The 12,917-nt window shown below is 39.7% G+C and overlaps 1 protein-coding gene across 3 annotated transcripts in view; it reads right to left on the bottom strand.

Annotated features, from left to right (window-relative positions):
* Positions 1-12,917, bottom strand: part of NLGN1 (neuroligin 1) — a 426,523-nt gene that overhangs the window by 315,806 nt on the left and 97,800 nt on the right. For 2 of the 3 annotated variants that reach the window (XM_071438049.1, XM_071438048.1), the window contains exon 2: positions 8,694-8,783. The exons of the other annotated variant lie outside the window; for it this stretch is intronic. The gene's annotated coding sequence lies outside the window, so the exon portion shown is untranslated. The remainder of the gene's footprint in view (positions 1-8,693; positions 8,784-12,917) is intronic. 3 annotated transcript variants of the gene reach the window in all.

A 12,917-nucleotide genomic window follows, 5' to 3' on the forward strand; every position in this document is an offset into this window, starting at 1 on the left:
GCTGAGAAATTTATTGTTAAAGCTGAGAAAAAAAAAACTCCTGCAGCCCCTCCGAGGTGTGTGCATCAGCCAGTAGAGGGTGCAGGAATTGTGGCTGCATTCCCCACAGCCTGAGCAGGCTGCTGCTGCTGCTCCAGCTGCTTTCTAAGGTGGGCAAATACAATAAAGCACCTAACACTGTGCTATGGGTCAGTTCAGTATTAAATAATGTGTACAAGTTGAAAAGCATCTGTTTTTCCCAGCTTTTTGTTTTCTCTGTTCACAGTGTTTACAGTGATGCTGGACTTGGGCTGCACACGTGAAATTCAGACTGCAAGAGAGGTTTGCAAGCTCACATTGCAAACCTAAGAGATGTCTGGATGATATTTTCATAGTCGCAGGATTCAAAAAAAAGGGGCATCTCCTATCAACAAAAAGGTTTATTTCTATTATTCAGGCTTCAATCAAACAAACTTCCACTGAAATAAACCAGAAGTGTTTCTCTGACACTGGGAATGTTAGCTTGGAAAGGTGATGTCAGGCAGAGAGGGGCTAAGAGGCATTTGTGTGCAGAGGGGATGTTGCAGCAGCCCTTGTTAAAGGGAGAATTATCCCAAGGCAGCATTTCCCCCTCCCCAGCCCCCTCTGGGTTACACACTCCTGGGTGCTGGGCAGCCACAGCTCCACAGAGCTTTTCTGACCAGGCTTGTCCATATTTTGCAGTGGGGCTGGCACAGATGTGACTCAGACAAAACCTGCAGGAGCCCATGAACACACCTGCTACAGCCCAGAGCTTCACATCTGCAATTCCACTGGCAATGCCTGATCTACCCAACTGCCTTGGAGTCTGCTAAGGCCAAAATAAAACACTGGGATTTAGGGGGGATTTAGACCATGGGAGCCTAGGCCCAGGGTTTCAATCAGCCTAAAACTCTGTTAGAGTCAGCTCAGCACCAGCAGAATAAATGAAAACACAACGTTGAACTTGGCAACTCTGAATCATAGAGGTGAGCAACTATCAAGAAATGATCACAGTGTAATAATCACAAGATACAGAGCATGAAAGGGTTTTTGACAGGTGAAAATGAACACATTTACACCACATGCAGCTAAAATTTGAGTCTAAAATGAAAGATATAGTTTTCTTTTTGAGCAAAAATTTGTTGATCTAAAGACCAAAACAAAAATTCTTGTCTCTTCAGCATGTACTACATAACTGACAATATCTTTCAGCATTGTCTGAGGTTTGATTGCAGGTTACCTTTCAAAGATTAGACAAGATAAATCACCTTGCATTAGCACACCTATCTGACAAAATGACATCTCAGAGTGGCTTGATAAAATATGATGGCAAATTTTACAGGTCAATAATCCCTGCCTGGTATGAGCAAAATCAGTGTTGTCCACTCCTTTCCTACAGAGCTATCAGTGGTGGAAACAACCAGCAACGTCTCAAATGAAATGTCTCAAATCTCAGAACAGTCCCTGCAGCCATCCAGTTCATCAAAGTAAGAAACAAGCTGAGGAGAGCTCATGTTCAATGATGCTCTGAGGGAAAATGACTGCCTGGCATCAGCACTGGAAGTAGGATGTGGCTGACTGATGATTTCGGATTGGTTTTTTGAAAATACAGGGTAAATTGAGTAATTTGAACCAATCATGGAATATATTGTGCAGCACAACATTCTTCTACCCTGCAGTCTCCCTTCTGGGAAATCTGGAGTGGTGGGGAGTACATTTATCAGGAAAATAATGACCCCAAACAGACTCCTTGAAGCCTAAGGTGTTTTTTTTATAAGAGGACTCAAGGGAACTAATTAGGAGGAAATAGCTCCTCAATGTCCTGAGTGAATTCCCACTGAGAAAATAAACAATTTACTGATTCATGCAACTCCAGACATCCAAAGATAGTCATCCTTATGACATGTTTTTTGCAAATATAGAACATAGAACGGCATGCACAGGCACTGTTTGATAATGAAATGTGTATATATTCAGGGATAGACACTTATCATCATTATTTCAATTTTTACCCTTGAATTTGCAATTAAGATATACCAAAGAGGTGTACAGTCCTGTATCTAATTCAAAAATTAAGTTAAGAAGTTGAAGTTACTTTCTACCTATTCTTATAGCCTTTAACCAATCTCCTCACTGTGTTCCATTCATTCTTTGGAAAACAGGAGGTGCAGGAGTCTTGGGTGTGGACAAATTGTCAAGGAGCAAAGATTCTAGGACCAGCTTTGAAAACACTCAGTTTTGCAAATATGGGATCTGTTGGGTCTTGTCCCCAGAAGGGAAGGCCAAGAATTTTGATCAAGAAAAGAATAAAGCCCTGAGAATGGAAAACAGCAGCAGTTCCAAAAGCACAGACACCCAGAAGTAACGTGGAGTGTCAGAGGGAGGGCTGGCAAGAACCAGGACAGCACATGAATATTTAGACTGAGCATCAGCAGAAATGTCCTGTCAGTGTGATGTGTGTGGAATCATCCTAAGGGAGGTAACTGAAGCTTGTTGCTGACAACCATCACTTTTCAGCATTTCAGGCTGGCAGCTCTGTTTCTACACCAAACATTCCCATCAGTCCTTCTGTTTTATGGTAAACAAAAGGAAAATGTGCATAGTTGATACCATCAGCAATGGGCCTATATGAAATAGGTTTGTATTGTGAGAAGTTGAAATGGAAAGAAATGAAGAAGTGAGATGGGGCCCCCAACATAAAAAGGACATGGACCTGTTGGAGTGAGGCCAGAGGAAAACACAAAGATGCTCTGAGGGTTGGAGCCCCTCTGCTCTGGAGCCAGGCTGGGACAGCTGGGAGTGTTCACCTGGAGAAGAAAAGCTCTGAGGAGACCTTAAAGCAGTTTCCAGAGCCTAAATGAGCTACAAAAGAGGTGGAGAGGGACTTTGAACAAGGATATTGAGTGATAGGACAAGGGGGAATGATCTTAAGCTGACAGAGACCAGGTTAATATTAGAGATGAGGAATAAATTCTTTACTGTGAGGGTGGTAAGGCACTGGAACGTGTTGCCCAAAGAAGCCCAGGGCCAGGTTGGACTGGGCTTTGAGAAGCCTGGTCTAGAGGATGAAGACCCAGCCCATGGCAGGAGAGTAGAACTACCTGATCTTTAAAGTCTCTTCCAAACCAAACCATTCTATGGCTCTAGGACTCATTCTGAATTTTATTAAAATGCCAGCACCTTAGCATCCTGATCATCAACATCCTGATTATGTTCCCATGAGTTCTTAGGGCCTTATATGAGGAGATCAGAAACACACTGAAAAATTGGAAGGAGCCTTAAGAAAGTACTGTTGAACAAAACTAGTGTGGCAGGGTGGAAAGCTAAACTGCTTGCTATTTTCATTAGTGGATATCCACAGCTAAAGCCCCATTCTTTGAGGATTCTGAGGATATTTCCTATGGCCAGTGGAGAGGGAAAGAACAGGTTTTGAGACAGCAATGAAGAGTGAACACACTAGTGTCATACATGTTCAGCAATGCACACATTCAGTCACACACAGTGTCCTTTCTTAATGTTTCAGTTCCCTCGTGCTTTTCATGTGCTCTCTTCAAAAAGGCACAAGTTGTCATTCAAGTAAAAGAATCAATTCCTTACTATAATTTGACAATGAACATTTCCAAGAGAAATATATTGAATTCCAGCTCCTTGGTTCCACTCCATTCCATGCTCATGGTTTTGATTTCCTTTTTCCTGCTCGTGTCCCAGCCCATCCTCACTGCTTATGCCCAAACTGGTTGGGCTGCCAGAAGTTGTGGCCAGAGCCTGCTGCATTTTAGACTTTCTGGAGCCTGTGAAAGAAGTGTGCAAAGATTTTCATACTGGGCATCTCTATCCCTGAAACTCTTCAAGTGCTCTTCTGCCTTTCATATAACTGTGGTTAAATCTGATGTGAACACCTTCTTCATGGAATCTTCCCAGATCCTCATGGTTTGCAAAGTTATAACTCACAATTTAAACCCCACAGTACTTCCACATCTGGTCCTGTGTGCGTTTATTTCAAAAAACACAGTGTGACTCAAATGCACATGGATTGCATGGGTTTGTTCATTAGCAATGCTCTCCTGCTGTAACTACAGCTAGAGCACCTCAGGGAATAAAGTTCTTAATTCTGAGTGTTTGGGTGGGACAGATTTGCAGTTGTGTTGCCTGAACTTTCTGAAAGCGGAATGCTCATTTCACATTTATTGGCCAAGCCACCAAACAAATGCTGTGAATGCAAGAAAACCAGATGCTCAGAAATCAGTGGCTAAAGAGCAAGGTTTTACCCTCCCTTTCTCCCAGTTTACCTTAAAAGCTGCAAGTATCATGTGCAAAGCAAGAAATTATGATTGCCTCTTCGTTGTGGTTTGATTGTGCTTCCACAAGGTGGAATAGAAGCCTCTGATAATTGGTGATTAAATCTAACTATGGCTAAAAGTTCTCACATTTGTTAGGACAATACCAATAAATTTGGAAAAAAAAATCTGTAAGTTTTGAATGTATTAAAACAACAGAATTATTAAGAAGGACACCAAGTATAATAAATATTGTCCACATGTTCTGGGTTGTATTAGGTTCCATCACAATATCATGATCTAGAAAGGATTATATGTGGTACAGGTCAGCACAAGATATTGCTGCAATTAAACTAACCTGGGCACAATGTTCACCTAAGAATGCCTTGATGGAATAAGGTAATGATGTGAAAGGGGGAAATCAATTATTCATCTCTGTCCTCTTTGTGTTTGGGGCCCATGAATAAAATTTTGAGTGAAAATTATTTGAGATCTACAAAATGTTGCTCATCAAATCAATGTTAGAATAAATTGTATCTGGCTTGTAAAAGAATTTTACTAGAAGGAAAATTTAGAGAGTTCATTCTGACTAGATATCACCCAAAAGAAGATTTATGTATTATAAGGTCTATGTCATTGTATATTGGAGAAACGTGATTGCATACAACTTCCAATTTCACCCTCCTTTCTGGGCAGTTCTCAGAAAAAGCCATCCAAACCAGCAGTCATTTATCTTTGATTTAAGCACAATTTGATGCCTGCTTAATATACACACAAGTAATAATTCAAGACAGCACAAAATGTGCATTTGACAGGCTTCCAAAAGACACCAATGCATTGTAACATTTTTGCATTTCCAGGCATAAATTCACAGGGGGCTCTCACAGGAAATGACTTGAAAAAATCTGTGCACTAATATGTTCTCTACAGAGTACTCATTTGTTCAGTGTTTTAAGCAGCATGTTCTTCATGCTTTATTTCCTGTAATGCTTATAGGATTGTGTTATTCAGAGGCCCTGTTACTATTTACCTGTACTGCAGCATCACCCCTCAAAATACCCAAAAACTGGGGATTTGCAGGATTTTTACACTGCACAGATTGTAATGATTATAATAATCTACAGAAACTCTCTATAAAATATGACTGACAAAACTATGCCTTAGAGAGCAATGTTTAAATAATAATATACATACATAATGTCATTGTTATATTGATTTATACAGATGTGACATTACCTACACTTTATGTGAAAGAAAAAAGACAGTTAATAAAAAGGAAAATCTTGTCATATAACTTATTAAATCAAGGAAAAATCTTAAACCAGTGTTGAACAGCAAGTATACACAATTCTCCATCTCACACCTGCCTTCTGAAACATCCCCAAAGCAAGCATTTTATAAATAAAAGAGCAAACCAGCTCCTTGATCAAACTTCCTGCTACTCACAGCATGTTTGATCTGACTTGGCCAGAAAAAAGATTTCTCTAAACAAATCCCTCTAAATAAAACATCTTTTCCCCGAAAGCTATCAGCTCATTATTGGTTCTTTAGGAAATTTTGCATCATTAACAGTGAAGGGTAGTTTCAAGATATTCATGAACTCGTTAGTGAAGGAGGATTAAAACATATCTTAGCCTACACTGGAAGTTTTTGAAGGTACATAGATTTACCAGCAGCAGAAGAAAAAAGATAGCAACACATTTCCTATACACACACCTTGCTAAATTCATAATAAAATTCTTGAGTGCAAAAAACCCCCCACAAAACCAAGTAAAAGGCACTCTGGCCAATCATTATTGCAACCAACATGTGTTTCTCAAATTGTTTTTTGACTCAAATCAAACTGAGAGCAGAGGACACCTGGAGGTGTCTGGCTCCTAATGAAAGAAACACATCTACTGAGACAAGATCGGATTTTGTATATTTGTTTTTCCTGTTGAAAATTGGTGTTTCCAGTGATTCATAGCCCAGACTTCTCCCCTTCAGCTTTGTGGTGATGAAATGACCAGACTGAAAACAGGCTCCTGTTCAGACCCCAATATCTTCAGTGATTCCTTAACGCATCTACCACAGAGCTCTTTAAAGATGATGCTTGGTTAAAAAGGACAGAAAATTAAAATATTAAGTGAATTATAATGGAAAGTATAAATCCTTATCCTCATCTAGATTTAATATTTGATTGTTCCAATGACATAATTGTGTAAGACAAGCAAAATGGGGTGAAGACAGAAGAATGGTAAACTCAGAGGAGAAAGTTATAAGCAGGATTTTTCTGCGCTCCTTTTTATGGAAAATGTAAATAATTTAGAACCTGTGTACCAAACTTGCACCTCACTTTCTACTGTAAGTTATTATGTGTACAAGATAGTTTTTTATGCTGTATCAATTTTTAAATAGTCTAAATTCCACAGATTATGCAACATACCAAAACTAAGACACCGGCCTCATGAAAGTTGGTGGCCTTAATGCAATAAAAACAGGCAGATAAAGTGAAACTTAGCAGCTAAATAACACATTAAGATCAAATATACCAAAAGAAGCTAAGTATTTACAATGTTAGGGTGTTATGTCTTAATACATAGCTATTCAGTATATGCAATTTCGAATGGAGCACATTAGTCCACAAGAAAAAGTCCATGTCATGAGAAGCAACAAATGCCTTCTCCTGGTAGTTTGATGCTTGGAATGATCTAAGCTAACTGCTAAAAACACTGAGTGAATCAAGAGGCAGAGAACTTGAAATGTGAGCAGGAAGACAGACACAAAATGACTGTCAGGTGTTACGAGAGAAATCGGAAACACTTTGCTCAGCATCTGAATCCCAGCACAGCTCCAGAATCCAGCACAGCCGCCCTTCTGCTGGGCTCCCCAGGGTCAGAAGCATTTGGCAAGTGAAGGTGGCCTCTGACTGCATCAATGTGGAGGATGGGCCAAGCCCTCCTGGCCCTGACAGACCAAACAGCCAAACCAAGACAAGGACAAATCTCCCTTTCTCCTAGCTTTAATCCACCTAGGGAGGCAGCATGGATGGTGATAAAGCCATGAAAGGGAACATAAATACCTCAGGACAGCTTCCACTCAGAGCCTGCAGGACTTTATTTTAATGGTTAAACAAGTACAAAAAGCAGCTGATATTCTCCTTTGAAAGCTGCTGTGTGTCACTGACAGCTGAGATGATTTACAGGAGCCATCAGAAACTTCAGCCTGCTCCTCTCAACAGTTCATTTTTATTCAAGAAAACAAAGTAAAATGGGCTTCACATTAGGCTCTCCTGCTGTCTTAAATCATTAAATAATTGTGTTGAAATTCATCGTGACCTTGTGTTGTGCTCCTCTAAACATCTCAGAATTATTCTTCTAAAGTAAACCAAATCAAAGAAACCTATGATCCCAAATAAAGAGCCTAATATGGATAACAAGCTTTCTTTTCCACTAACAGCCAGACCATTACCACTCCCAGGCTGATAATGCCTGTAAATTAAAACATCCAGTGACATTTAAGCAAGCAGAGAGTTGACAGAAATTCCCATCAAGCCCTCCTTGCAAGGTTAAGAGAAGACCTTCAAGAGAAAAGAAATTTGATTGGTGATACATTTCCCAGGTCGAGAGGGGCTTCATATTGTGCCCTAATGTATGACTTCATTATATCATTTATATGCTTCTGCTCTAGCATCAGTCATCACTAACGACCCAGCCCTTCCTCATCCTTCACACAGCTCTCATCACAACTGGCTCCTCTCAACATTTCTGTCCCTTTTTGACCAAGGTACTGGTTGCCATCTCAATTCATTACCATCAAAACATGACAGCTGCAGAATTAGCTGCAGAAAAGGAAGATTAGATTCCCAAAAGCAGAATTCTGGTCCTTTCAGCAGGGAGCTGAGCAGTGCCACTACCAGATTGCAGAGGTCCTCACCTCTCAGGCTGTGCTGCTGGTTCTGAGCAGCTGCTCTGAAGCTCCACCAGTGGAATTGGCTTGCAGCTACCTTTCCCTTTCCATCCAAAATGCAAGAAAACTTCTTTTTAGTATTCTCCATCTGCAGGCCTGTCACTGCTTTACTCTGCAGAAGTCTAAAGGCCTTGTGCTGCTCCTGACACAGCTCTTTGTAGGAGAGGGATGGAGGGGCTTAGAGAGGTCTCAGCTTCCTCCTTTCAGCACAGTGTGCCTTCCCAGGAGTGCTTTTCAATCTTCCAGGGGATATCCACCTGAAAGTTGCCAAAACCAACCCTCTTCTGCCTCTTCCAAGCCTTTCCCTGCTACAAGCTACAGTCTTCCCACGAAAATTCTACTGGAATAGTCCAAAACTGAAAGGACAGCTTAAATCTTCCCTTCAGTCTTGCTGTTCCATCCCAAAGGAGGACACAGCTATTCTTCAGCAATGTTTGCCGAGCCAAATGTGCTTTGTATTGCCAGTACCTGTCCTGTGCTCCAATCCAAAGAGTAATGCCACCATTCCAGAGCAATTGACACAATCCGGAACAGCCGGTCATTATAAATCACAATGTCCTAATGAAGGATAAAAAGAAAAGGAACATTTATGTGGCAGACATATTTCACAGCACATTTACACTGGCATTTTTCAAGAGCTGAAAAGGTATATGGATAGAGGGTGAGAGAGGAGAAGTGAAATAAAGAACTATGATATACTCGCAGGATGTCTGTTCTGAGCACAGACAAATTTCTGAAAACTTTTTAAAGGTCATGGTTGCTAGAATTTACACTGAAAACTTGCTTTTTTTTCTTTTACCTTGCTGATCTTAATGTGTCCTTCTTCTTTGTGATTTCATGCCATGCCAAAGCTAGTTACTATCTTTCTTAGGCTTACTGTTACTGTTGAGGAAGTCTTATATTTATGATGCACTATATTATAAATATAATATATTATAATAACATAATATATAAATATTATGTTATAATAATTAATAACATAAATAATAACAATTTACTTCAAGAGTTTCCATTACTGTGATCTCTTACATGAAACGTAGTGCAGAATACAACAAAATAATAATAATAATATTGTATTAGAAATACAAACAAGAGATGCAACTGTCTGTATAGTTTAAGGAAGTGGCACCTATTTTAAGGAGATCTTGCTGGTTTTTAGAAGTGTTTAACCAGCATGAAAGGAAACCTCCTATGAGCATGTGAGCTTTGATGTCTGAAGAATTTGTATTGCCATGTAATTCTTTTAGCTCATTTCTCCTGTGCAATTCTGAAGGCTTCGTTGTCACTAGTACTCTAGAATAAATTCAATAATTGAGATCCTTATTTTTAGTCTGCTTGCTTGACCTTCATACCTCTAACTACAAGGAACCTGCACATCAGACATCACAACAACAGAAAAATGCCATACAGCATTTAATGCCCTTTTAAAGGTTTCAAGCATCTTACTTTTCTTCTTTTTTTTCTTTTTTTTTTCTTTTTTTCCCCACCAGGGATTGCTCACACTTACAGCTGGTGAGGGATGAGCAGGTTAATGACAGGACCATAAAATAAAACTCCACTTAAAGTCAGAACAAGCGTAGCAGCAAGTACCAGGATCTTCTGAAAACCTAAATGAGTCTGCCAAAATGGTTACATATGTAGCAGGAACCGCAAGTAAATCCAAGTCTATGGTCCTAAAGAGTAAGTGTAATCACTATTTTATCTCCATTTAAGTGATACATTAGGACAGAAGGAACACCACTGCTTTCCTTGCTGCACAAACAGATATTTAACAGTGGTAGCATTTATGCAAACTACCTATTAAGCTACTAAGAAAGCGCCAAAAAACGCAGCAAAGTAATTAAATAATGGACAAGGCCTGAGTTTTATTAGAAGTTTTCCAAACCATAAAAGCAATGCCAAAAGATAGTATAAATTCAGTATTGTTTGAATGGACTCTTGAAGTCCTGTACTCTAATCTACTCTTTATTACTCATCCACAAAACATCTAGCAATTTTTATTACAAGTCCCATCCATTACAGTATTAAACTTAAATTCAATATACACTGCAAGGTCATGATCCTGGTGGTAATGAAAAGCTGTGTCTCATAGAGCCTGCTTCATTTAAGGCTTAGATCCCTTGACCTACTAAAAAAAATGAGCCTCACAAAAGGCGCGCTCAGATGTCAGAAGGAGTCGGCTCAGCATCCAAGTGGAAAGTTTACTTAGTAGCTCCAAAAGCTTTAATTGCACGCCAGGCCCGATTTATAAAGCCCTTCTGATGTTCATGTTCTGGAAGAAAACCCCTCTGGTTATCTGATGTCGAAGTTGAAATTAGTCCATTGGATCAAATAACCACAGCACAAAACAATTTAAGCCCACTGAATGTGCATTTTACCTGCCGCTGGCTACAGCGAGCCCATAATCTTTGGAATCACTACCATTTTACTCAATATTTGCTAAGTTGTATGTTAGACTTTGTAGTACTTCACCAGCAAATGTAATAACATGAATAATGCTGGTTTTTAAAAGGTAAATAGCATATTCTGGTCTAAATATATACTAAGGATGAAGTCAGAGTGACATAGTCCAACCTGTGACATTACTAAATTATAGAGGACCTTATAGTCTTAATATTTGGAAACAGATGTTTACATTGACAAAAACCTAACCCTTAAAACATTTTCACATCTTTATCTCTTTTTCCTTGTTTAATTATTTTCCTTCCTCCCATCTTATTAGCTTTTTAGCATCTGAAACTGAGTGATTGCTTCATCTCGGAAGCAGTGTGATACCTTAAATTGTTTGCATTTCGATTCTGGAGCATGCAGCCAGGATTTGTCAAACAAACAACATAAGGCATGTGTTCTTGATGAGGTAGGTCAATTAATACTAATTGTAGTGCTCCTGTTATCTCACTGCCCTTGTCTCTTGCCACTAACTGTGCAGATAAGGACTTCTGTGAGATAACAAACCCAGACCAGCTGCAACACCCATCCAAAGGTAGAAAATTGCACAAAACCTGTCTACTTACTGCTTAGCAACAGCATAGTACTGCCTTAGTCCCCTGATTTGCCAAGGCAGCTCTGTTTTGCAGAATCACAGAATCCTTTAGGTTGGAAAACACCTCCAAGACTGTCGAGCCCAACTGCCCACCCAGCACTGCCACGTCCACCACAAAACCCTGCCTCCAGCTGCCACATCTACTTTTAAATATCACCAGGGATGGACTCCATCATCCCATCTGCCTATTCCAATGCTCCCAGACCATTTGTTGAAGAACTTTTTCCTCATAGTCCATCTAAACACAAACTCATCCACCAGAGCAACTTGAGGCCATCTCCTCTCACTCTGTAACTTGGTACCCAGGAGAAGAGACTGACCCCCCACCTTCCTACACCTTCTTTCAGGTAATTGTAGAGAGCAATAAAGTCCCCACAAGTCTCCTTTTGTCCAGACTCGGGAATGCATGAGGATAAATTTGAAAAACCCTCTATGATATTTTTCTTTTCTGTCTGCGCATGAAGATGATCTTTTCCTTTTTCCACCCAGAACTCTCCTCCTGGAGATATTGGATCAGTCTAATAAAAATCTTTCTTCCATCTCCAAAACCAGTGAGATGGAAATCAGTTGTACCTTCATATTTAGGGACATATTTACTGCTAGCCACACAATTTTCCCCTCCCTGGTATGAAGAACTACTTTCAAGTCAGTTTTCTGTAGCAAAATAACTGCTTGTGAATGGTTGTCAGGAATAAGGGTCCCTTATCTGGCTTAATGAGCTAAACTAGACTAGACAAAAAAAGAATTGGGCTTCTAGCAAGGGTGCTGGGATTTGCAAACCATGCTGGGAATACAAAGACACTGTGGCAAAAACAGAGCCACTGCTGTCTACATTGCTCTCACTGTGAAAATGCTGGTAGAGCCCATCCCAGAAATTTAAACACTGAGTGCAGGATAAAGAGTGGAAGACACCTTTTATAAATGGAGACTAAAAAAAAAATTTCAACTCTTAGGGACTTCATGTGACACTCCCATTGTTAGGGATGGGAACTGAGCCAAAGTGGTTATACTTAAAGGGAAGAGACAGTTTGGAACTGTTAAATGGAAATATTTTGTACAAAATGTGTAATTAAATTGTGGAACACTCTTTCATTGTAAAATACTTTGCTTAATAGCTTAGGAGGATGTAAAAAATACTTAGATATTGTAGACATAGGGACACATGCAATATATCATATCCAATTACTCTAAAATAGTGTATTAGTCCCCACTTGTAGCACAGAAAAAATTCATCTTCCTGTTCAAGATATAGTCCTCTCAACCACTGGGGTAAATATTAAAACTGCTCCCTAGAAGTACATGTCTAAAACTGGCAAAGCAAACAAGAAATTATGAAAAAAAAAACCATTTTTCACACTTCAAGGAATGGTGTAACACTGATCCTTATATGCAGAGCTGAGCCTTATGTCCTCATTAAAAAGATGTGTTTTCCACAGACAGACAAGGAAATTGAGTAGAGCACATAGGATGGAATTCTTGATCTGCTGAGGGTCAAGTGATTAAATCATTGACCACCTAAACCATTAATGAGCAAAGCCATGTCACTTGCAGGTGGTTTACAGCTGAAGTGACATTACAGGAAGAAGCAGGTGGTGATGAGTACTGAATATGCTTTCTACCCACAGAAATAGGTGAGGGGGATAAAAATA

The sequence above is a fragment of the Agelaius tricolor genome, unplaced genomic scaffold (assembly GCF_023055355.1).
Source record: "Agelaius tricolor isolate 1412-34295 unplaced genomic scaffold, bAgeTri1.0.p SCAF_12, whole genome shotgun sequence".
NCBI classification, from domain to species: Eukaryota; Metazoa; Chordata; class Aves; order Passeriformes; family Icteridae; genus Agelaius; species Agelaius tricolor.